Consider the following 25,869-nt stretch of genomic DNA (forward strand, 5'->3'; position numbering starts at 1 on the left):
TAAACCTACTGAAGTGAGTATTTTAGCACTTTCATTATTGCCTTGTCATTAATGCCTCATTGTAACCCAGATGTGCGTGTTGTTGTTGTTTTTTTCAAGAAATAGGTAGACATGAATTATTTAAAGCGCTATTGATTGAGATTAACTGCCTGTGCATTATTCCAACTCTAAAAAAAACAAGGCTTTATCATAGTAAGATAAGCGCAAGTAAGCAAAAAAAAGAAGGTTAAAAGCTCAGCTGATGATTATGAGAACTGAAGGTTGTGTTAATGGAACACAAGCAACACAAGAATGAACAACTAGTTACAAGATCCAGATGCCATAACATATAAGAGGAACAGCACATGTTGAGAAAGCTCCTCTTCAAAGGTTTTCTAGCACAAAGGCACTGCACTGCAGAGAGCTAGAAATTGGAAATCTGCCTCATTCAGTACCGAGGGGAACAAAAAGCAACTGCCTGACGCAAAGTTCCTCTTTTAAAGTGCCCGCAGCTTGCTGTTGTTGTTTTCTGACAATCAACATGATGTCATAGGGCACAAACAAACAAACGTGCGATGAATCACAAACAAAACAAGGTTCAGATAAGAATCTGTGGTGCTGCACTGTGCGTGACTCAAACACAGAACTATGCAGGTGTAACACAGCCAGTAAAAAGATGGTTCTTATCACTCAATGGCCACTGTTGTACTAGAAGAAAAAAAACTCTAGAGCTACAATCTGAAATCAATGTGAAGCCATGATGGTTACAAAACTGTAAATGATGACCTCATTGATTTACATAGGTTACTTGCTCAAAGTTAAGTGCGGGAACCAAACAGTTTCAGTTCATGTTGCCTTACATTTTATACATTTTACACACACACATACATATATATATATATATATATATATATATATATATATATATATATATATATATATATATATATATTTTTTTTTTTTTTTTTTTTTTTAGAAGAAGAATTAAAAATTGCATATGCATATGATGACAATTTGGATGGGTTGATATACCCTAGTTCACCCCTCCATTATTCTAGTTTTAAAAGAAATCTAAACAAACATACTGTATAGAATAGGGCTGCAAGATATTGGAAAAATCTGACATTGCGATATTATGTTTTGCTGTGATATACATTGCGATTTGAATATAATTTCACCAGATGATTTGAATATCTCTAATTGAAAATATTTTATTAATTAGATGGACTGAGGTGATCATGCTTTTTTTCTATGCAGTGCATCTGCATAAAAAAAAAAAAAAAACTACAGAGCAAAAATAAAAGTTTTATGGATTTCTGGGGAGTCTAACGGTATTAAAATATAAAAAATGAACAATCAAACATAAAATAACATCATTGTAGAAATAATTGTATACAATAATATTTAATAATATCTCTACTTTTTTAATCTTTAATAAATCATCAAATCCTGCGATGTGACTATTGCAGATAGACACATTGCAATATCAATGCGCAAACAATATATTGTTCAGCCCTAATACAGATTATATTTTACTAATTGTAAAATAAAAACAGTACTAATAATAAATAATAGTTAACTAAAAAAAGATTTGATTTAGATTTTTTTTGACAATTTGAATCATTTATTGTCTTAAATGTACAATATATAAACAATTTATAATTATCTACATGCTCCGTTATTAGAATTTCTAGTTAGATAAAGGCTGAATTATACTTCTATTTTGAGTGATCGCCATAACCCATAGAGCATGCCTTCATGCCCTGCAACTGTGTTTGTGTTGCTCTGACAATAAAAATTCCGAAAAGCTGGATGGCAGTGGGTTTTCTGTTTCAATGTCAAGTGTTTACACTGGAAATGTGTGAAATTTTAACTTACTGTAGAAGTATCTCAAACTCACACTCATTTAAGGTAGATAGAGATGCGAGGTGGGAACAAGCAAACTTGGAACAATTTTTATCTCATTCCATTTGTTGTATCCCAGCAAGCATTTTTTGTTTTTAAAAGATGTTTATTAGATGTCTTATAGACATCTAAACATAGTCGTTTTCGCTAAAACAAGGCTAAATTTGGGCTGTCAGTGAAAATATAGTAAACGTCTGTAGTGTGTCGAACACTGCGATGCTCAGCACCACAACAAGGCACCATGATGTGCGACCCTCTTAAGAATAGGCCAAAACTAGACTAATCATCAAATCAACAGAAATGAATGACTACACATATATAGTCTGTCTAATCTCTCTATATGACAATTGTCTAGTTTTAGCCAAGCTTGTACGTTTAGATGTCTACTAGATGTCTATTAAAAACAAAATTGTTTGCTGGGATGCATGTCTTCTTTTTCGGCAAAACAAAAATAGTGCATGGTTTTCGCTACATTCATTCTTCCATGGCGGGGCGCCACACCAAAATTTATCCCGCCACGGCTACATTACAGCTTCTTATTCAAAATCTTTGGTCGTTTTTTAAATAGAAATCGCACCGAAAACGTATGAATAGAAAAGTGAATAATAACAGCGCAAACTTTTCTCTGACCGTAGGAGTGCTGTGCGTTCTGTTTAACCCTTTAAGGTGACGTACTGACTGACTGACTGACAGGTGCATGATGCGTGAGACCAGCAAACACGGTGTAGCTTTCAGTTATGATGAACACAGTTTCCATAATTATACTTTATTTATAGATAAGGTCTGTGGTTCTGCATATAATGGCTTTATCTTGCTGGAGTTTATAGCCGTCTCACTTTACTTCAAAACGCATTAATGCCGCGGTCGGCTCCGCAAGTCTTTTGGAGACATTCATAAATATTCCTAGCAAATCTAATAAATGTTGGAGACATACTCGGTACATAAACGCACTAAATAACACTTCAGCCACCTTTATTTGAGGGCACGCAAGAAAATCTGCACTTGAGCAGCGTATTTTTGAGGGCGCGCAAGAAGTTTTGTGCACGAGCAGAGGAAATCGGCACTCAAGCAGATTGACATGCTCATAGGCTATTACATGAATGTGATCTTGATGTAATACTGCGCCCATGACATTTGTCAATGAAATAAGGCCACATGTAGTACTAGATCTGTGTAAAATGGCCAACAGAGTCTGCAGCCACAGCTGGAAAAGATCCTAGAGGAAACACTGTAGTGGTTTCCCTTCTAATACAGTGAAAGCCAATGGAGGTCATTGTTAGTTTGCCATTAAATGTGTAATAAATGTTCTATACTAGACACTGAATGAAACTTTAAATGACTGATTCGAACAGTTCTTTTCTTAGCTGTGCAGTTCAGCACCCACTACCTGTGCCAATTAGTCAAAGTAGAGAAAGACACTGATGGTTTCCTGCATTGCACCTTATTCATGTCTCTTTTCTTTTGTCCACAGGCACAGCTTAGAGTGCCCTCCCCCTTGGTTCTGATTTCTATGCTCTTCCTTTGCCTTGGGGGGCCTTGCAACGAGGGGCTTTTGCTAGCCCAGCCTGAAGAGTGATGTCCATAGCACCTGCTGGTTCTTCAAGCAACTCTTCTTCTGTCCACAAAAAACCAGGACAAGCCACTCACCCTCAGCTCTACGAAGATTTGTGGGCCGGGAATGGGGGTGGGGGGTATTGAGCCCGAGCTATCAGATTCTGTCTCTCTCTGTCTGTCTCTCTCCTCCTGTGGTTTTCCTCATTTGCTTTCTAGAGCCCTTTCATGGCCACACTTTGCATGATGTGTGAGCAGTGGGGAGCCTGGTCCAAACAGTTATAGTCCGAAAGCGTCAGTTTCTTGTCCGAGGTGTGCTAGTCCCATTCTCTCCAGCGTGAAGGTGACCACAGTGCTTTGTCCCATTGCTACGTGTTGGCAACTCTTGGCTTATAAATAGTGTTTAAGAGGGAAGAAAGTGGCAAAATAAAGACCACAGCTAAATGCTCAAGCCCAGTATGGCCAGGTCAGCAACATACATTGTTTTTTTCCCCAATTTCATCATCTGCCTATAACAAAGATGGTCCATTAGCATAATAATAGAATGAGTGAGTTGATTTACATGACAAATTGCTCACACAATAACCTAAAAAGCAGAAAATAAGTTTAAAAGAGATAAGAACCTGAATCTCCAGAATGCGCATGTAAATGTAATTAACGTTATCTGGTCAATTATAATTGCAGATTATATAATTGACTCTGAAAATGGCGAATGACTATAATTCATTGGCACATCCGAGTAAAACAGCTGGATTATATCTCTTCGTGCTGTCCATTGGCCATTACACATCATCCCACCAATGAGCCTAAGAGTTGTCAGGCACCTGAAGCTTAAGGGTAAAGCCACAGTGTCTCATTATCGAAATCACACTCCACTTCCATGAGCGTGAGATCATCGGTCCTGAGCCCTCTTTTCCTCCCCCATGACACACACGCTGCTTTACGGCAGAGATACATGACTGTTAACTGGCCAGGGTGATCTGCTTCACACGGCGGACCATCTCTCCTTTTAATGAAGTGCCAAATAGCAAATCTACTCCACATTGCTGCCAGGAGAAGAAAAGTAAACATGTTACCTCTTATCTCGGGGGAAGCATAACATCTACCCACATGTATGCATTTTGCCATTTGTTTGAACATCCGATGTAAAGGCAATGGTAGCATGGTTTGAAGACATTAGACCAAAAAGAAATTTCCTTACAGATCTGACGATTTAGTCCCCTAGACTGACAGAACTCTATGCCTTTATTTGACATCATACTGGAAATGATTTCTTGTTTGGTTCTCATTCTCTTGTTGTTATTTTGTGTTCAATTTCAGTTCATTTCTCAGGGTGCTGTGACAGAAGCCTGTATGGTTTATATTACACGCATTTATTTAAAAAAAACACACACACACATTATTTGTATCCACACCATTTAGCTCATGCTTATGTATCCGTCACTTTAGCTACGTTTTTACAAGCCATTATTGTTCTCTCCCCATTGGGAGCAGTTGCCTTTTGAGTTTGAGCCTCTTTAGCACAGGTGGCTGCGATGGTTATTAAAGCCCAGTACTAATTGATTTTCCAACTGAAATCTCTGATAGAGCTCACAAAATTGGCACAGAAAGACCATGGTATTCCACTCATTTATGATGTAACAATCGATAAATATGAGCAACTCTTGGCTTGGCATCGTCAATGCTTTCAGAAAAATACAAATTATGAGAGGAGGCTTTTATGAGACTGTTAGCTAGACTTTATAATTAGACATTAATGCAAATTAGCATGAGTCCCTCCCCCCATTTCTCTATGGATTTGAAAAAAAAAACAAAACAGAGAGCCGCCGCTAATATATCCACAAATATGGCCTTGCGGCAAAAATCAGCTCTTCATAAGAGAGTGCCTAAAAACCACAGCGGTAAAACACCCAGCCAACCTCACCTCGATTAAAAATGGATCAAATCTTTGGGCACCGTGAATACTAATAATTCCAGTCACGCCATGATTATTTTATACCCTCTCAGACAGAGATGTGGGTTTCATTAACGCTTTCTCAGAACGATAGTGCTCCCGAGAGCTCTGCTTCATGGATCAGTAGGTCAGAACGCAGAGAAGTTGCCGTCTGAAGAGTCTGTTAGAGGTGCAGAGTAACCCCTGTTGTTCATGAATGTATCTTCACCATCCTCAACGCAGGGCAAAGTCGAGCAGTGTTTCAGTTCAGTTCAAGCCTCGAGTCTTGAAACAAAAACTAGCCCGTCACTGCTACATACGACAACCAACCCCGATCCCCCTTCCCGCCGATGGTGATCGTTATCCGTTTCATCAAACATCCAAAGACAAATATGACAAAATCCAAAGCTTGTTACAGCAGAGACCCCTATCAATCACTTGGCTTTCCTCCAACAGCTCTCTGTACGGACATGCAAGGCTGCACTTTTGCAATTCCATTATGCTGCTGGAAAAATAAATCCTGAAAACAAGTCTTTTGGCATGTAATGGTTTTCCAGTGTCTTGTGACAATTAAATTGACTGATTCTTGTCTAGCTGGTTGTCCAAAGCTTACTTTTTCGATAGAGTGTGGAAAGCTGTATTTTATTTTTTTCTGTGTGTATGGTCGTATAAAAGTGTAGAAAAAGTAGTCTGCCGCACAATATGTCTGTCGTGGACACAAAAGAGCTTTCTCGCCTTCATTTGCCAGTCCGCCGTCCCCATTAAGATCGTCCAGACTCAAAACTGCAATGGCAAACACATACGTTATACTTACAGAGCACAAATCCTTTTATATGAATGAACTCACTCGCTCATTCCTACTCTATCATGTGTTTCTGCCCAATTTGTCCTATGCACTTGTACGCACGTTCCACTTAAATGTTCAGAGGGTATTTTTATGTTTGAGCACAGACCTTTGCGGGGGGGAAACGGATTCAGAAAGTGTTTGTATGTTGAAAACAGAGCTGTGGAAAGTGAAACTAGGTCTGAAGCGAGTCCCCTTTGGGTCTTAATCATTTAAAGAGAAACAGACACAAAACATAAGATTGTGATTTATTCATCACATTGTTTTTATGGAGACATTCATTACAGAAAGAGAGACCCGTTTGGCTGCTTGTTTTCGATTAGCCTGTCACGGTGCATGTAAAATGTGGGGACCAGATTGAGTAGCTGAAATTAAATCCCAACACTCTCTCAAACATTCACTAAATGTTTGGGACGCTAATAATGATCTGATTCTTCTGTTGCTTCGGACAAAAAAACACCTCACACCCATAAAGAGCTCTAACATCCATCCATACACACGGCCTGTTTGTTCAGCACACCCATCCATTTTCAATCTCGAAATCGGTAGTCAGGCCTGGCATTTCAACAGTATTAGTGGGCCACGTGAAAAGCAAGGTATTATTATTCCTCCTCTTTATTCCTGTTGGAGGTGTGTGCTCATCAAACTCACCAGGCCAAATGTACAGTCCCTGTCTCTGTTTTGATGTTGACCTGGGCAAAAACAAATGAAATAAATAAATGAATTAAACAAGTGTATCAGAAATGGTTGAAATACTGTGTACATATTTGAACTTTTGGTTTCTAATTTATAAAAGATAAGCTTTAGCTCTTGGAGTACTTATTTTATTTGATTTTCCTTTCATGCGTAGCTTTGTGTTTTTATTTTCTATTTCTGTAAAGTGTGTAAATATATCTTTATGATAATAAGTAATATTAAAAAATCTTATTTTAAGAAACAAGCGTGAGTTTGTCCTTTTTATCAATAATGCAGAATGTTACAGAAAAATTCCATTCTAGATCTTTCATGAACATTTTCATCATTTAAACCGAAATAAGTCCACTAGTCTGTGAGATTCACACATGATAAGCTGAAATATGTTGTTATATACAACTAACAGTTAAGTTACCACACATCCCTTTAAAAAAACTATATTGAATGGACTTTCTCCTAAAGGGTTGTTTTCATTGCTTTCAAAGTTTTTCAAAATAAAGCTATTCTATTGCAGGGGTTCCCAAACTTTTCAGCTCACGACCCCCAAAACAACAATGCCAGTGACTCGCGACCCCCAATATCCTCTGAGGTGGTTATAAATATATAAATGTTGCATGCAACAGCGCACACACAACAATAGGCCCAAGTCTATTCTTCATTTAATTTTAGAGAATGTCACTCTAAGAGAGGGGTCACCAACCTTTTTGAAACTGAGAGCTACTTTTTGGGTACCAATTAACGTGAAGGGCTACCAGTTTGATACACACTTCTTTTACACATTTAATTTTCTTATAATTATAGGTTATTATTAATCATTAATGATATTCATCTATGTGAAGACACTGACCATGTTAATGAGTTCTCACAATAGTTGTCAATAATGATTTAAAAAGGTAGCAAACAGATAAATATCAATATGCAGCACTTCATTTGTCTGAAAAAGTTTTTAAAGTTTATTTTTATATACAACCTAATGTCATGTTCAATTTTACACCAATGGAAGTGTGATTTTAAAATAATAGCTACAAAAAATATTAGATGCAACCATGTTGCTGACCCTGCTCTAAGACATTCCCCCATATTCAGTCATGGCCTTTATTTTTAATATATGTGAGTGTCAGAAAGTTTAACCCTGTGCCATAGAATCAGTCTGCTGCATTTGAATTTAATATAACATAATCAACCCTGGAATCGCAATCCAATAAAAAAAATAAATAAAATAAATAAATTAAGGCTAACGTTTTTTTTTGTTGTTGTTTGTTTGTTTGGATGTTGTTGTTTTTTTAATGTACCTATTAATTTTATATATTCTGTAGGTTATGGATAAAATATGGTCATTTTAATAGTTTAATAAAATTAATTAGATTTTTGGAAATCACCAAGTGACCCCCCTGACCCTCTGGGGTGTCCTGATCCCACTTTGGTACAAACTATTTTATTGGATAGCTCATCCCAAAATAATAATTCAAAAAAATTCAAATCTACTAGTAGGGCTGCACGGTATGGAAAAATCTGACAATGCAATATTTAGTTTTTCTGTGATATATATATATATATATATATATATATATATATATATATATATATATATATATATATTGCGATGTGAATAGAATGTCACCAGATGGCTTGCATAGCTCTATTTAGAAAGAAATCATTAATTAGGATTGATTGGGGTGATTTTCTAAGGGTGTGCAAGATGTATAAAAAAAGTAATAAACAAATTGCAAGCAAAAAAGAATTACAACATAGCAGCGAAAAAATAAACAGTGCTTCAGTTTTCCAAGGAGTCAAACAATATTCAGGTATAGAAATTGAATAATGAAATGTAAAAAAAAAAAAAACACTGTATAGACTTCATTTTATTAATTCAGTAAAATAATTCCTCATTAAAGTTACACTTGTACTCTTTTACCTGAATGCTTTAAACTCTCTTGAAATGGCTGTAAAACACATGCAAATGATAAACTTTCACTCTGCTATGGTTATACTTTGCTGTGATTCAACAAATCTCATGTATCCTGCGTTGTGACTATTGCAGACACACACACTGTAATATCCATGCTGAAACGATATATTGTGCAGCCCTTATCTACAATGCAGCTGTAATGCTAAATAATTTCAACCACGTAAGAAACTCTATGGCACAAGAACTTCAGAAGGGGGTGAAATGTTTTTTGTCAAAGTAATGAAATTACCTTCTGAGCTATAATGAACCTCAAGGTAAATAAGAGCTTTCTTCAGTAAAGAGGGAAAAAACTAATCATGATACAATTCTGAATAAACATCAAAACATTAAGGATTTGATAAAAATCTGAAATTATAATTGAGCAATAATTTTGCGATTTATTATAACATTTTATGTCAATTATTGCTGTTAATAAATAAGTATTCAAGTATTACAGAGCAGCCATAAAATCCTAATTCAGGTGTCATTTTAATTTTATATCCTCCAAAACACTAAGTTTTACCTTTGAGAGCAAGATTTAATCTAACATTTAATAGAGTGTTGCATTATCACTTATTATTTTATGCACTTTAGTAAGTAGAGGTCAGAATATGTAATCATTTCATTTTCGCATGGATACATTAATTACACTAAAGAATTGGAACATTAATGATCTGTTTTAACTATTTATTTCCACAAAAGGTGTTTAAAACATTCATAAATTTAATTATGTGAGGACACTAAATTGAGAAATCTCATCATTTACAGATATATAAAAAATCCTCAATAGAACATCAATTTACTGCAACCTTTTAATATTTGACCCAAAGCTAAAACTAAGGGACAAAAAAAAAACAACAAAAAAAAAAAGAAAGAAATCTATATATGAACCAGAAAAAAGCTCTATATGTTCTGTCTGCAGCCCCTCATTGCCTTTCCGTCCACCGGGAGCAGCTCTGGGAAGTGTCTGCTTTGCATGGCGAGCTGACGTGGCCTGACAGGCAGTAGGGAACCTCACGAGGTGATCGCACCCCGATCCACAGAGGTTATGTCATCAAACCTGGGTCAGCTGTATAATTGGGCTGGGGTCAGTGAGGTGATATGGAGCGTGACAATGAAGCTCTAGAGTTACAGTGCAGATCTGGCTGCTTTGGTGACTGCAGGAGGCACTTATGTACCCCCAGACTGCTCAGGGATCGGTGAGGTGTCTGTTCACTCTCACTGCAATAAAACATGTCAGAGATTCCTATTAAAGCTAACTTATGGACTGAGCTGACAACCTTGGACCTATGAAGTCTGTTAGAGGCTTATTAGTAGGGCTGCATGACTCTGGATAAAACGGACACTTTAAAAGTCCCTTTTCCAACAAGATAATGTATCTAGTGATATGAAGAAATTAAATTAAAAACAGACCAATACTGTTTTGAAGGTGTTCACCGATGTGTTTATACTTAACCAGAACAAAAAGTCAAAAGGAGCATAAATAAGCAAGAAACAAAGTAATATTCTACGTTCAAAATAAGAAATCAACAACGTAACATAATATTATGTTATTGACGCCAATGTTTACATATTAAAGGGCACATATGATAAAAATCATCTTACTGTGTGTTGGTATAGTGTCCACAGTGATATTGGGGTGATATACAGACAGTAAGTCTTCTTTTTAAATTCCCTGATGTTAAAATAGGATCCAAATTCCTCCCCTTTTGAGGCCCACCACAACGTGATGTAGGAGTGCGGTTTCCCCACACACCGATTTGATTGACAGTCGCATATTAACGTGCCTCTGTAGTAACACGTATAATCATAGCAAAAAGGCAGGATGTGCGCAAATCAACTGAGATACAAGACCTCTGAAGATGTGATCAAGAATGAGTTATACAAGTTTAAAACATTTTTAAAGCAGTGCATGTTTGTATGGAATTACAGAGATTTTACTCTCTTTATCACCACCGCCGCATGTCAGTACAATTATAAAAGAAGACGCTTAAATCCTGGTTTGTGGACGTTAAAACAGGTTTATTTTTTGTACAATAACATAATGTATATCCATAGAGCAGTGGATATTAACATATATTATGTATCCCGTCACATTTGCCTAGCATAAAATTAGACATGGACAGGCACGTGGGAACGATGGGTGGGAGAACTAGCATTAAAGCCACAGACAACAAAAACAGCTACAGTGTGTTCAAAGCAGAAAATTAAATATTCTGACAGCTATAGTAAATAATCTGATGGGTGTTTTTAATTGCAACTTGACAGACACTTTCTAGAGACACAAAATCCCTATCTTAAATCTTGAAAAAATAGGTGCTCTATAATTTCTTCATTTTCAAATGTTAAAATAATAAGCTTTTATTTTGATCAGAGAAACATGCACGCGTGAGCTGCTTGTTTTACACTGTATAATTGAATATACACAAATCTGGGGGCAAAATTAGCAGCCCTACTGTTATATATTTATTCTTTTTCAAATATTTGATATAAGTGAAGGAGCAAAGACATTTTCACATTATTATTTTAGATTTGTTCTTCTTAAAGTCTTATTTGCTTTATTTTGACTGGAATAAAAGCAGTTTTCAATTTAAAAAAAAAACATTTAAAGTCAAACTTACTAGCCTTCTTAAAAAAACTTTTTTTTTCCAATTGTCTACACAACAAGCCACTGCTATACAATGATTTACCTAATTAACCTAACTTGCCTAGTTTAACCTAATTAACATTGTTAAGTCTTTAAATGGCAGTTTAAGCTGACTACTACTATCTTGAAAAATCAATCATTAATCATTTTCTTTTCGGCTTACTCCCTTTATAAATAAATTAGGTCGCCACAGTGGAATGAACCAACAACTTATTCAGCATATTTTTTACGCAGCGAATGCCCTAGACATTTGACTAATAAACAACAAACAATATTAACAAATAAATAAGTACAACAGACATATTGTAATAGAGGGCTGCACAATATATCTTTTCAGCATAGATATCGCAATGTGTGAATCCACAAGTCACATAACATAAATATGCAATGTTAAGTTGACTTTGCGGTGTAATTTTTAGATTTACATATACAAACCCATCATGCATCCACTGTTAATTTCACTTTTATCTTTGCTTCGTTGCATGAATCCATGCTTGTAGTTTGTTTAATATATTTTATGCATGATTCACTCCCCCACAGAATCATCCCTGTCAATCAAAATTACATTTGGTTACACTTTAGGAACCATTACTAATTATTAACTAGTTGCTTATTGGCTCGCATGTTATTGAGATGCTTATTAGTACTTAATGTATAAAGTATGCATAATCTTATTCTACATTTATAAAACTACCCAATACCGAAACTACCTTAATAACTATTATTGAGGAGCAAATTAGGAGTTGATTGAAGCAAAAGTCGAAATGTTTTGCTAAGAGCAAGAATCGAACCTTAAAATAAAGTGACCAAAAATTCAAAGTATTTTTTATATAACAAAGTACTGTATATCGCATAAAAACAAAACATTGCATTGTTGGATTTTTCCAATTTCGTGCAGCCCTATAATAGATTTTATCTTGCAGCCTACTTGTTGCCTATAACAGTGTGAAATGATTGATCATGGCTGAGGTAATGCAGAAATAAAAGCTACAACTTTCACTTGGAGCCAAGGCACAGCAGTAACATCTGTAGCAGTGCTGGCAACAAGCCTCTTCTGCCACACCATAAAAGCTTTATTAGTACCATCAACTTGTCTGAAAATCCCACCAGCAGTAATACCGCGGTGTCTTTTCTGCTTTCCAACCCAGTCGCTTCCAATTAATCAGCTTCACTGATACATACTGGATCTGACAGCACGTTGTCAAATCACTGCCTTTCCAAACGTCAAAACTGCAGAAAGAACAACATCACGGGCAATTAAGCGCATTACAGCCTCCGAGAGCTGCCACTTGGACTCCAGCGTGGGGTCTGCGGTGGCACTGAAGTGGAAGGAAAACACAAGGGACCGCAAACAGAGCCTGGAGCCAGGTAAGAAGCAAGAACAACACAAGCCTAATGCACCTCAGCTGTGTTAACAGTGGCCGTCCTGTGGAGGGATGGATCATTGACGTGGACAAAAACAACAAAAGCGCCACAAATGCCAGGGGTTGCGGGTAAGGGGGTTTTGGTGAGTCGCCAGGGAATTGAGAAGGAGCGTCTGTGTCATTCGGAGGCTTGACTTTTGGTTACCGCTCTAATCAGGGAGCTGAATTCTTGTGATTTGCTCAAAGAGCCTCTTGGGAAAGAGCAGCTCTGATGAAGCAGAAGAGGAGAAGGTGAGAAGAGGGGCGAAAACCCATCCTGGACTCATTAAATCACCACTGAGCCAAACACCTTAGTCCAGGATTAAACGCACAGAGAGTGGTTTTAGATTTACCTCATAAGTATTCCTAAGTAGTTATGTGGATGTACAGAGCAAAACACACTATGGACATGTTTGTAGAATCGAAGGGTAAAAATCTTAATGTAAATACAGTCAATCCATCACTGATGGCCAATAGAAATCACGATGCTGAGCCGGCATCACGATCCTCTGCCCCGCCGCCATCACAGCAACAACATGCTCCCGAAAAATACCATAAGGCCCTATTTACCTTAATACATCTTAGTTTTAAAATGCCATTTTAGAACCAAAACGATCCACGTCCACACTGGCAATAGACTCTATGCACGAACTCTGCTGACGTGTTTCCGGTAGATTATGAGTAAGTCTCTCTACTTCCGCATGGCGCGTTCTATACCGAAATCTAATAGCGGCGAAACCTAAACGTATCGAAGCATGAGAAAGAAGGGAGATTTACACTTGAAGATCCTGTGCTAGTGGATGCCCAGCATCTGGAACATCATTATTGTTCAGTTTCACAACCCACGGCAGATGATTAATACACCAGATCAGGCTGACATTTTCTGTGAAGAGGTGGAGTGACTGAAAGGAGACTGCTTCCATGCTGCTTTTGGCGTTATACGGCTCTAAAAGTATGATTAAAAAATTATGTACACTGAAAAAATATGATTCCTTGGATTTACTCATTTTTTATGTTAAGTAATTGTAAACAATTTATTTAGGCTGAATTTAAACAAACAAATTAAGTTGAACGCTATTAAACTTCATTTGTTTGTTTAAATTCAACACAAATAAATTGTTTGCAACAGTTCTACATGCAACACTTTTTTCAGTGAGAGAATTTAACCCAGATGAAATAATTTGGTTATGGGTAAAACAATGACCATGCGGGTCAGGTAGTCAAAAGTGTAAGCAACAAATAACTATTCATAATAATTAAATTCACCACCACTTACGACGACAATGGCATCGGCCAATGTTTCACATTAGACATCGTATGATGTCAAATTGGTCGACATCACCCAACCCCTGGCAAATTCTGACTTAAACTTAAAGTTACTTAAATTCAACCAGCGTTATATTTTTAGACCAGAAATGACATGGGCTTCTCCCAAAAGATAATAGGACAATGTACAAGAGGCATCATTGTCAAAAAAACCCAAAAATGATCAGGTTTTATGTACATTTGAACAAAAACTTTAAGTCAGAATTTGACTCAAATTCTTTAGGTCAGAATTTGAATTTTCAAGTCAGAATTTTCACAAAGACCTTTACAAATTGCAGTTTTGATGTTGTCCCATTTTCACTGTGAAAAACACCCACATTGTCAATCTTGTCTTCCGTCTAACATTTCCTGCGTGCAATTGCAATTTATCAAGTCATGTGGAAAACCTTCATGACCATGACCGCCCAGCTGCAAGCATTCATTTTGTTCAACAGACAGAAATTATCCATAATGTATAACGTTTAATTTATCAACCTCATTTTCTTATTAAGTTGATTTTTATTAAGTTTAACATGCTGTTTGTTTGCAAATTTATATGAATACATATGATTATGTCTATAAATATTTGGACATCGACTTAATTCTAACATTTTTGGCTATATAAACTAACACAATGGATTTGAAATGAAACAAATAAGATGTGCTGCAACTGCAGACTCTCAGCTTTAATTTAAATTTACACATCTGGTCATGGAATATGCAAACTGTTGTAATTCCTACAGCGTTCACCTGATTTGGATGTAAATACCCTCAAATTAAAGCTGACAGTCTACAGTTAAAGCAAATCTTGTTCATCTCAAATTGTTTTGGTGTATAGAGCCAAAAATGTTAGAATTGAGTCGATGTCCAAATATTTCTAGACCTAACTGTATATATGTGTCTAGTCCATTGGCCCTTTGATAAGGGGACTTACGCTTCAAACAACCTGGAAAACAGATGAGTCTTTAATTTAGACTTGAAAATTTGCAGTGTCGAAGGCATTTTTAATCCAAGCATTAGACAAATACGACTTTATTAAATCTTATTTTCATTTATTTATTCATTGTTCTGTCATTTATATTCAGTGTAAAATTATTACTTTAAATGTCAAAAACTTTTAAAGTCCAAAAAGAAATGGACTGTTGTTTGTTTTTATTTGTTTTTGTGTTGTATTATTTGGTTAGCAGCAATAACACTTTAAAATGTAAAGAGGTTTCATGTGATTTTCTAATCTAGTAGTGTTTTGAAACAGTTGTGAAAACCATGAAACCGTGAATATTTGTCAGACTATAATCGTACAACCAAAATTTAAAATAGCTATTCCCTATTTTGAAGCATGAGGGTTTTAAAAGCATTCAGGCATAAGAAATTGAACCATTCGCAACTTTAATAAAGATTATTTGTATTGAATTATTTTATAAGACTATGCATGCAGTATTCCTGTAAATATGATTATTCAATTAGTCTACCTGAATACAGTTATACTTCTCAGAAAAGCTTAAAACATTGTTTATTTCATTTGCATCTTTTTCTCTAAGTTGTATTTATCTATGATTGTTGATTGTTTTTCATATTTTATGCATGACTCACCCTGCTACAGAATCATCCCAATCAATTTAAAATTATTCATTCTCTCCAAATAGAGATATTCAAGTCATCTGGAGAAATTTTATTCATATCATCACAGTATATATTGCAGAAATATCGTGCAGCACTAGTCTAAATATTTACAGAATAGACAATTTATTAGTGGATTAATAATATGTTGACACTGTCAGAGGATTTCTGTTTTTCAGTAAACTCTCAGATAATTTTTTCTTGGATCTCCAGTTTAAAAGCTGTGGTACAGAGGGAGCTTTGAGATTGTTTTGGGAGTGGGGAAAACATTGGAAGCTTTACCTCAGTCTTTATGATTGCATTTCAGCCAGTAAACAAGACTTGGCCCACGGGGATTCTGTGACATTGTAAAATGGAGCAAGGGCTACCGCTGGGCAGTCACTTCAGAAACACTGTTTCTTAAAACTTTTATTGAACTATTTGCAGTTCCCTAAACCTGAACATAAATTCATTATGGCAACATTTTAAACATCAGCATCTGCTCGAATCTTCTTCAAAATGTTAAAAAGCCTTCAATGCGATATTACACCCAGGCGTAAGTCTCACGAGGACCCATAGGAAACAGATTAGGAGGGAGTCACCCCAGAGAGAAGGTTATCAGAGCTGTGCACCAGAGAGATTGTCAGATAGCTAACAATAAAACATCCTGATCCAGGAAAAACCATTGATGAACTCTATTGAGGGGCACAGCGTTGTGGCTCCCCTGAAAAGTGTGAAGACGTTCTTTCTAGCTTATCAAAGAACAAGTGCACAATTATTATCTGCTAAGGAAAGTGACTATCTGCAGGGAAAGGGCACATCTTAAAGGGAAAATCAGGCCTGCAGGAGGGCTGTGGTTTGCAGATGGAGTGCAAACATGCAGACGTTAACGGCACAGCCACCGCTTTGACAGACAGACAAGCAGCACGAGTCGCTACCCTCAAGGTATTCAACTAATCTTTCAAGAGGGAAATTAATCTTCCTTCTGCTCACACAGAAGAATAAAGGTCGTTTTGTTTGAACCTAGCCAAGTTCACCATAATCAGAAGTGCAGCTTAGCTGAAGTTTGCAAGATTGAGTTGTAGGAACTCGACCAGAGCAGTGAACTCTCCACTTAGTTTTTTTAAAAACTGAGATTACATATGGTCCAAACTAAAGGTGTGACTGACTGAGAAATGACATATTAAGTACAAACAAGGTGATTGGATGATATGGAAATTATCATATATGGTATCCACAGAATACTAACAGAAAAATTCTTTAATGATGCATCTAACTTTGGGTCAGTTCACTTATGCAATTGAAACATTCCTTAAATAGTAAATACAGTGCATCTGGAAATTATTCATAGCGCTTCACTTTTTCCACCTTTTTTATGTTACAACCTTATTTAAAAATGGATTAAATTTATTTATTTTCTCAAAATTGTACACACAATACCCCAAAATGACAATGTGAAAAAAGATTTTTTAAAATTGTTGCAAATGTATTTAATTGAAATTGTATTGCCGTGAAACTCTAAATCGAGCTCAGGCACATTCTGTTTCCACTGATAACTCTTGGGATGTTTCAACAGCTTAATTGGAGTTCACCTGTGGTAAATTCAGTTGATTGGACATGATTTGAAAAGGCATACACATATGGTCCCAGAGTTAGGGTTGTGCCGATAGACGATGTCATCGTCCATCGCCGATGGCCGACAAACTTAGCGATGCTGAGCCAGCATCGCAATCCATCGCCTCGCCCCTCATTTATATTGATATACAACTTATTATTTGCATGTTATCTTAATAGCAATAATGGTCTTTTCATAAGCTGTGTTAAATTCTACATTTAGCTGCCGCTTGCACGGCTGACAGCATCGTGAGGATTAAATGAAAGATTATAGAGTAACTCTCACGCCTAAAATGTGTAGATTCAGTGGCAAACGCTGTTACCTGCAAACCCCGTCCCACAGACTTTACACTGAATGGCTTTAATCCTTTTCATAGGGGACTTGAAACACGAAGTCTTTTATCCACTCTTGGAAGAGTATAAATCGTGGATTAAAATTCAGGACATGATCACTTATAAGATGTGCCATTACTAGTAACTTTAGTTAAATATCAGTGTTATTTTCATTCTCTTATCTTCAGCACTTCACATTTTGTGGTTGTAGCTCCTGTCATCTGAAGGCAGAAGGCAATGACTGAGTGATTGACAGCTGATATTAACCAATCATTCGCATTCAGTTCTAGAACAGTGAGCCAATAAGAAGAGCACAACGTCGGGGCAAGCATTGCAGGCTTTTTTTACTTCAGCAAGTTCACATAACAACAGTTTTTATCTGTTCCTGAATGCTGCGTTTGGCGTTTTTAGGTGCAAAGATGCATTCTGCATAAATGTCTCCTAAATCCGCCCAATCGGTGAGAATTTTTCAGTGAAAACAATGAAAATGTATGCACTGCAGTGAACTTCAACCGAACTCTCGTCTCTTCCACCAGCTATGGGAAAAGCTATTAGAATGACAAAGATCACTGTGCCTATTCATGCCAGAGTCCCGCAGAAAAAAGGTGATTGACAGGTGGTCATTTGTTTGTAACTTCATTTATTTATGGTTTGGTTATGGGTAAAACAAAGACCATGTGGGTCAGGTAGTGAAAACGATAGACTACAATTAATTAACTTGTAATGAATTAATTGATAATTAACAACCACCCCCACCCCCCGCCTATGACGACGATGGCATCGTCTATCTCGATGTTTCATATTAGACATCGTGCGATGCCAAATTGGTCAATATCGCCCAACCCTAGTTGACAGTGCATGTTAAAGCACAAACCAAGCATGAAGACAAAGGAATTGTCTGTAGACATCCAAGACAGGATTGTCTAGAGGCACAAGGCTGGGGAAAATTACAGAATAGTTCTCTTTCTCTGAAAGTTCCAATGAGCACAGTGGTCTCCATCATCCGTAAGTGGAAGATGTGTGGAACCACATGGACTCTTTCTAGAGCTGGCTGGCCATCTAAGCTGAGTGATCGGGGGAGAAGGGCCTTAGTCAGGGAGGTGATCAATAACCCGATGGTCACTCTGTCTGAGCTCCAGCGTTCTTCTGTGGAGAGAGGAGAACCTTACAGAAGGACAACCATCTGTGCAGCAATCAACAAATCAGACCTGTATAGTAGAGTGGCCAGACAGAAGCCCCGCCTGGAATTTGCCAAAAGCCATCTGAAGAACTGTCAGACAAAAAAAAATAAAAAATTCTCTAGTCTGATGAGACTAAAATTGATTTCTTTGAAGTGAATGCCAGGCGTTATGTTTGGAGAAAGCCAGGCACCGGTCATCACCAGGCTAATACCTTCCCTACAGTGAAGCATGGTGGTGGCAGCATCATGCTGTGGGGATGTTATTGAGCAGCAGGAACTGGAAGACTAGTTAGGAATAGGATAGAGGGAAAGATGAATGTAGAAAATAAATTATTTAATCCAATTTGGAATAAGGCTCTAACATAAATGTGAAAAAAGTAAAGTGCTATAAATACTGCACACCAGATGCACTGTATAATCCCCTTATCTAGTTGTTTAATTTTAGAAACAATCTATTGTCTGTTTAATAAAAATGCTTTAGTAGTGAAAAGTGGACAGCAAAAATAGTAGTACCTGGGACTTTTGTAGTACTTATTAGTACTAGTAGAATAATAGTACTTACTGTAGTACACTGATTGAGCTTTGTATATTTTTTCGACAATAAAACTTAAGTGCATGGTTCATCATGAGATAATGCTGGTTCGTTTTTGTAACTGAATACTGTCAGACTTAGCAGAAAACCATAAATAACTGCATTTCACCTTAATATTTGCTCCATTGTGTTTATTTATGACTGTAGTTTGTAATATGTATAAATAATAAATGACATTAAAATACATTTATATTTCACTTCTCTATAAAATCATCCCAATCAATCTAAAGCAGGGCTATTCAATTAGTTTGTCATGGGGGCCAGTTCATGAAAAGCCTCGCAAATGAGGGGCCGGAGAGATGTGACTTGCAATATACAGTAAGTGGTGACACAACAGAAATAGAAGAGCCCATATGCTGTATTTTTGCTCTAAGACAGCCACGTTGGCTTTTTCTACATTAATATGTTGTATTTTAAAACTACATAACATCACTGCATTGTACAATGTAGCTTTTTTACAAACATATCCAAATATTGCATTTCCGTGTATTGCTTAAGTAGGCTTCTTCTACATTCAAACACATTTATATGCTGTTTTAAACGGCATAACAATTAGAGATGTAACAAATAAAGATTTTGGTATCATGGTTTCAGGGTTATGATTATTATGCATTTATTCAATTTAAAACACTACTAGTTTCGAAAAACACAAGAAAACTGATTATATTTCAAAAAGTGTTGTTTATTGCTGCTCAGTAACCAAATACAGCACTATATATATATATATATATATATATATATATATATTTTTTTTTTTTTTTTTTTATTATAAACAATAGTTCATTTCTCTCTTTAGACTTAAAAATAAATGAAAAAGTTTTTGATTTAAACATGAGTGATAATTTCACAATGAAGATAAATGAAAGAACAATAAATAAACAAATAAAAAATAAGAATAAATAATATTATTTGTCTGATGTAAATTTAAGCTTTATATTTTCTAATAATTTAAATGAACTGTTATTATCTGCGTTCATACATCATCATTTTAAAAACTTGTAATAATTTGTCGAACTTATCTTGTTTACATTGCACTCAAAGCCATGCACAACCCTCACCACTACAGCACAAGATAATTTCTACTGTGTTCCTGGAGGGCGCGAGTGCGTCAGTTGGGTGCGTAAAAGACATAATATGTGAACGGCCTGCTGCTATAGTTAATCCAATGTGCGTGCATATTAGCCTTGCTATAAGCTCAGGACTTTAAACTAGCACACAGTTGGCATAACTTTGTTTAGTTGCAGCAGCAGTTTTGTTCCATGCCACAGAAACGTGGCATTGAGAAGCCTTTAAGATTAATTAACCGTAATGAATTAAAGCGCGCTTAATAGTAAAATGGGCTAATCATTGCATCCCTATTAACGATATCAGTGCATTGTACAAAAGGCCTTTTCTACAAACATATCCAAATGTTTTCGGCTGCCCACCCCACTCACTTAATGTCAGGTGACTCACTCCCTGCACAGCCTTCAACTGCAGCTCGTGCTATATTGAACAGACGCACATCACTTCATAACTATGGCAACAGTTTTTCGACTGAACTAAATTTTTTCTTGATGTCTTGTTCACTATTTGGAGGGCCGGAACAAATTGCCTCGGGGGCCACCAATTAAATAGCCCTGATCTAATATATTCACAAAAAAATAAAAAAATTTAAAGTTATACAAGTCATCTGGTGAAATTATATCTCAATATATATTATCTATATCTCAGAGAAAAAAAATATTGTGCAGCCCTATCCTACACGATGTCAAACATAAAGAATGACAGAAGCATCAGGGAGTGCACGTTCAAGGAATGCAGAACAATCTTTGCTCAAGCATATTGCATACGCTATCCTTGAAACATTACAACAAACTGAGCTCAATGGGAAACAGACCTGTGTTTGGAGGAGAGGCACATTAAATGGCATCGGCTATATCATCCTTTACCTCTCAAATCTGGAGGAGGTTTTGATGTAATGGCTGGAAAATCTTGGCTGGGGATGCTTCATTCATGCGATAAGGCTCACAATGGCTGCCTTTGTGAACACTACACAGCTTATAAACGCATTAGTATACAGAGATAAAGATGTCATGGAGCACAAGGGGTGGTTTTTGGGAGGGGGCCAGACTGCTATAATTTGCCAACTCGGATTTGATGAACCCCATTAAACTATAATAGCTGATTTTCTAAATCGCTGCCAACGCTCCTCTCTTTAACAAGCTTCTGAGGATGTTTGCCTGTATCCATCCTATTAACCGCCCCACTCTTCCTGATGTCTTAATGCAGGTCAGCTCCTCTGGGTTTTAGAGGGAGAGATATGGATAGAAAAAAAAAGAGAGGGAAAGCTTTCTGTTCTCTTTTTCTTATCTTTTAGCACAGCCTCTCGCAGACACTGATGCTCAACAACCAGCCAGGCTTTCTTGGCACAGTCTGTACCATGTAGAGAAACAGCCCCACCACAGACTGGATCTCAGCACATCTGGAGCAAACCTGTTGTTTCGGTGATCACAGGAACCCGTTTCCTGCCAGAACAGCACAAGGAAGTCAAGATGTGCGATGACGCTGACACATATGCAAATACACATGCACTGTCCTTCCCGCAACTTTCCCAGCGGAATAAATCTGCATTTCATCACGGCTGTAAATCTATGAAATATTCAGCCTATATATTAAAAATGCAGCTGAGCTTAGACAAGATATGTAAAACTTCACCTTCGCGTTAAATCAAAACATGCGCCTTATCGTCTAATTATTTTTCACTGGATTGTTTATTAAACATGAACCCAAAGACCTTCCTTTCTGCTGTCTTTTGGAGTGCGCGGTGATGAGTCTGTTCGAGACAGCCTGTAAACAGAGACAGGGGAAGTATAAAGAAGAGACTGGGAAAGTGGTGCTGAGGACATCCACCACTCCTCCTGGTTTGGAGAGCCTGTGGTGAGGATTACAGCATGCAATTCATAGTTTACGGTCACATAACTGCTAGAAGCATGGAGGGCAAAACATTCATAGAACTGCGGTTACACCTGTCCAGTTCCCATACATGGTTCAAGATCACCTAAAAAATAAATTAATTTCAAAACCTGTGAATTGGGCACTTGTGATCCACATTAGATAGGATTGCTTTGTAGTGTACATGCTCATGTGTTTGAATGTGTTTTAACAACCACAAAAGCTCACCTACTCTCTGCCTACTGACCTAACATGTGATTGTCATGGGATGTGTTGTGAGAAAATCTGGTTTATTTACACTTGTTAATAGCATAAACATCTTCATGGTGAAAAACATAAGAAAAACATTCCAATAAACATTTGTTTAGTTTTTATTTTTCAGTCATTACAACACAGAAAGGCCTTTGTCCCGCCCTCATGTTTCATATAATACTAGACAAGGTCAACTGTGATTGGTCACTTTTCATATCAGTCAAATCACTAAATAGTCACTAAATTGCATTAAATAGTCACAAAAGTTCACAAGCATTTACAGTTTTCCGACGTGAAAACTGCATATAACATCTCCTTGTTAATTTAAACACTTTTAAGCACTTCTCAACAAAACAAGCCAATTTTCCAGGTATTCCTGGATTTGAATTTCTAAATTCAACTACTTTAAGCACTTATCCACCTTGTGCCAACACTGACATTATGCTCAAAACACACCCAAAACTCATTAGGAGAATAAGCACAACCGTGTTAGACCATGCGCCTGGGCGCACACCGTATTTTTCCATCCTTAAAATAGCAAAAGTGGATTCAGAAATACCCTTCATGTTTTTGCGCCTAGATCGTTAAAACAAAGCCCTTATTCTTTTATTTGATGCTATAAACCTAGAACTGTATTACTGATTATTAATGCATTATTTTCTTATTATTTACATTACCCCCCCCCCCTTTTTTTTGCTTGTATTAGGAGGGAATTTTTTTTCTGAAAATACAATAAATTAAAAATGGTTTACCTGTATAAAAAACCTTCTTGATAAAAAAATAACAAGGAAAAAACCACTATGTAAGAAAGTTTTTTTTTTTCTTTTGCAGTAAGGGTGTGGTGTCATTATGCGTTTGCGGGTGGGTCTGGTGGGCAAAATCACCATCTTAATTCTTGCATCTTATCCCATACCTAGCGAATGTTTTGCTTTTCTATAGTGTGTAAATGGATATGAGTCATCCATCTTTTTCTGCCGTCACACAAACCTGGTAAGGAAAGAATAGTTTGATTGATGGTCCTATAAGGGTCTGGCATGACGTAAAAACTATGAAAAACATCAACACAACAAGACCATAAAACCAGATGGATTTATCTATTCATGAAACAGGAGAAAAAAAACAAGGACTCTGCTGTGAAATAGTACTACTATTTAAAATATCTATAATGTTATTTTTCCATTTCAATGATTCAATCTATATTAAAATGCCATTTATTCCCTTGATGCAAACCTTAATTTCCAGCAGCCATTACCCCAATCATCAAAGGCATCCTTCACACATCATTCAAATATACTGTACGGATATGTAGCTCAAGAAATGTTGTAATCGAAAATATTATCAATGTTGAAAACTGATGTGCAATTTAATTTTTCTGATAACCATACATTTATTATAACCATGATTAATGTTCAGGATAATTTGTTTGAAACATAAATATTTTGAAACATTAATAATGTCGTAACCACCACTTTTAAACGATTGTGTGCCATAGATCCTCTTTTTACCAAATAGTTCTGTTTTTCCACTATTAAAGCTACTTTTAAGACATTAAAAGTGGATAAAAGTTTTGGCTAAGCAAGAAGTAAACAACAAAAATGTTAGCTCTCTATAAACCGTTTAATGTGATGTTTGCGTTTTAATCTCAGCCAGGATTCACAAAACGCAAGCGAATCTTCAAACCATTCCCACATGTTTCAATGTGTTGCAATGCTTACTTATTTTGTTATGATAATAAACAGCAGGCATCTGATCCAGCATAGGCAGCCGAGATTATAAAAGCATGATTAGCCATGATTACCACTGTGGTTATTGCCGTGATGACTACTTCAGCTTGGCAAAGTGATGCACTGACCCGCAGCTCCCCTGACTACTGGCCGAGGCAGAGACCCAGACGGTCAAGACATCCTCCACAAACAAACAAGTCAATCGTAAGTAGCCAGACAACATCTGCTGCAAAACAATTTGCCGCTTTGCCTGGCTGGACATTTCAACCTTAAATGTTCTCTATTTGACACAGTCCATTTCTTCGAGACTAGTCAACACCACGAACCGCAGGCTACATGTGCGATAAAATCGATTCTAAACGTGTAAAAGTGAACAACAATCTGCTAAACAAACACTGAATGACTACGACACATTGTACATAACTCCGGAAGAGTGACAACAGAAACAGCAATATAATCATATATCAAATCTCTTAAGAAAGGCCTTAGTTAACCCGGTTGCATGTTGCAGTTATCGCTCATTAAATTGAATAAATATGTTACGACGTAACAAACTTACTGACATCTTTCCCAGAGGAGCAGCAACGGTGTCGTTTTTCCAGTAGCAAGCTATTTTTCCAAACGATCTCGTCATCAACCACCGTCGAAATGAATCGTCACATCATCGACGTTACCTTCAGGCAGGAAAGGCGATTCATTCTAATGAATCAGTTTGTTCTTCTCATGTGAATTTTGAAGCTTGGGAATGTTTGATTCATTCTATTGAATCGGTTCAATCCTAAAATTCCTATATCCCTTGATGGTAAAGATTCATTTAAATGATTCTTTTCATATTAGTCTGTGGTTTTATACGTAGCATTGGACATTTCTAGTTAATCAGTTGGTTGAGATGATTCACCGGAATGAAATTGTCAAAAAAAAATTCCTTTATTTATTCATATGTTTTATTTTTAGTTTAATTATCGAACAACATGCACAGAACAGTAGATTAAAAGTACAACCTTGCAGATAAACATGCAATAGTGATTCATTTTTTTTCCACAATATTTTATAGGCTACAAATGATTTTATTTTTTAAAGTAATGAAAAAAACTGCTTTTAACACCACTGAGAAAATTTTAAATATGCAACGTGAACGTTTTCATTTTTATGTACTTGAAATGTTGTTATCGAAATATTAAAACCATTCCTGTTTTATTTTGTCCCCTGGGTTTTGTAAAGCTGTTTTCATTGTATATACAGTAGTAGGCTGTAAGTACCAGCCCCCACAATTAAGACATTTTGTTTGTTATTTAAAGTAATGAAAAAAACTGCTTTTAACACCACTGAGAAAATTTTAAATATGCAACGTGAACGTTTTCATTTTTATGTACTTGAAATGTTGTTATCGAAATATTAAAACCATTCCTGTTTTATTTTGTCCCCTGGGTTTTGTA

General features: G+C 36.5%; 2 protein-coding genes across 14 annotated transcripts in view; one reads left to right on the forward strand and one right to left on the reverse strand.

Moving 5' to 3' along the window:
* The window catches only part of apln (apelin), a 34,428-nt gene extending 27,279 nt beyond the window's left edge, over window positions 1-7,149 (forward strand). The window contains 1 exon segment of the mRNA NM_001166124.3: window positions 3,356-7,149. The gene's annotated coding sequence lies outside the window, so the exon portion shown is untranslated.
* xpnpep2 (X-prolyl aminopeptidase (aminopeptidase P) 2, membrane-bound) overlaps window positions 1-25,137 on the reverse strand; it is a 182,487-nt gene extending 157,350 nt beyond the window's left edge. For 4 of the 13 annotated variants that reach the window (XM_073921278.1, XM_073921280.1, XM_073921272.1 and 1 more), the window contains exons 1-2: window positions 24,997-25,137; window positions 6,864-6,904 (exon numbers count right to left, since the gene is read on the reverse strand). The gene's annotated coding sequence lies outside the window, so the exon portion shown is untranslated. Of the gene's footprint in view, window positions 1-6,863; window positions 6,905-24,992 lie in introns of all 13 variants that reach the window. The other 9 variants (XM_073921269.1, XM_073921281.1, XM_073921276.1 and 6 more) reach the window with 3 other exon arrangements.
* Window positions 25,138-25,869: the final 732 nt, after the last annotated feature.

Source organism: Danio rerio, chromosome 14 (genome assembly GCF_049306965.1).
Source record: "Danio rerio strain Tuebingen ecotype United States chromosome 14, GRCz12tu, whole genome shotgun sequence".
Classification (NCBI taxonomy): Eukaryota; Metazoa; Chordata; class Actinopteri; order Cypriniformes; family Danionidae; genus Danio; species Danio rerio.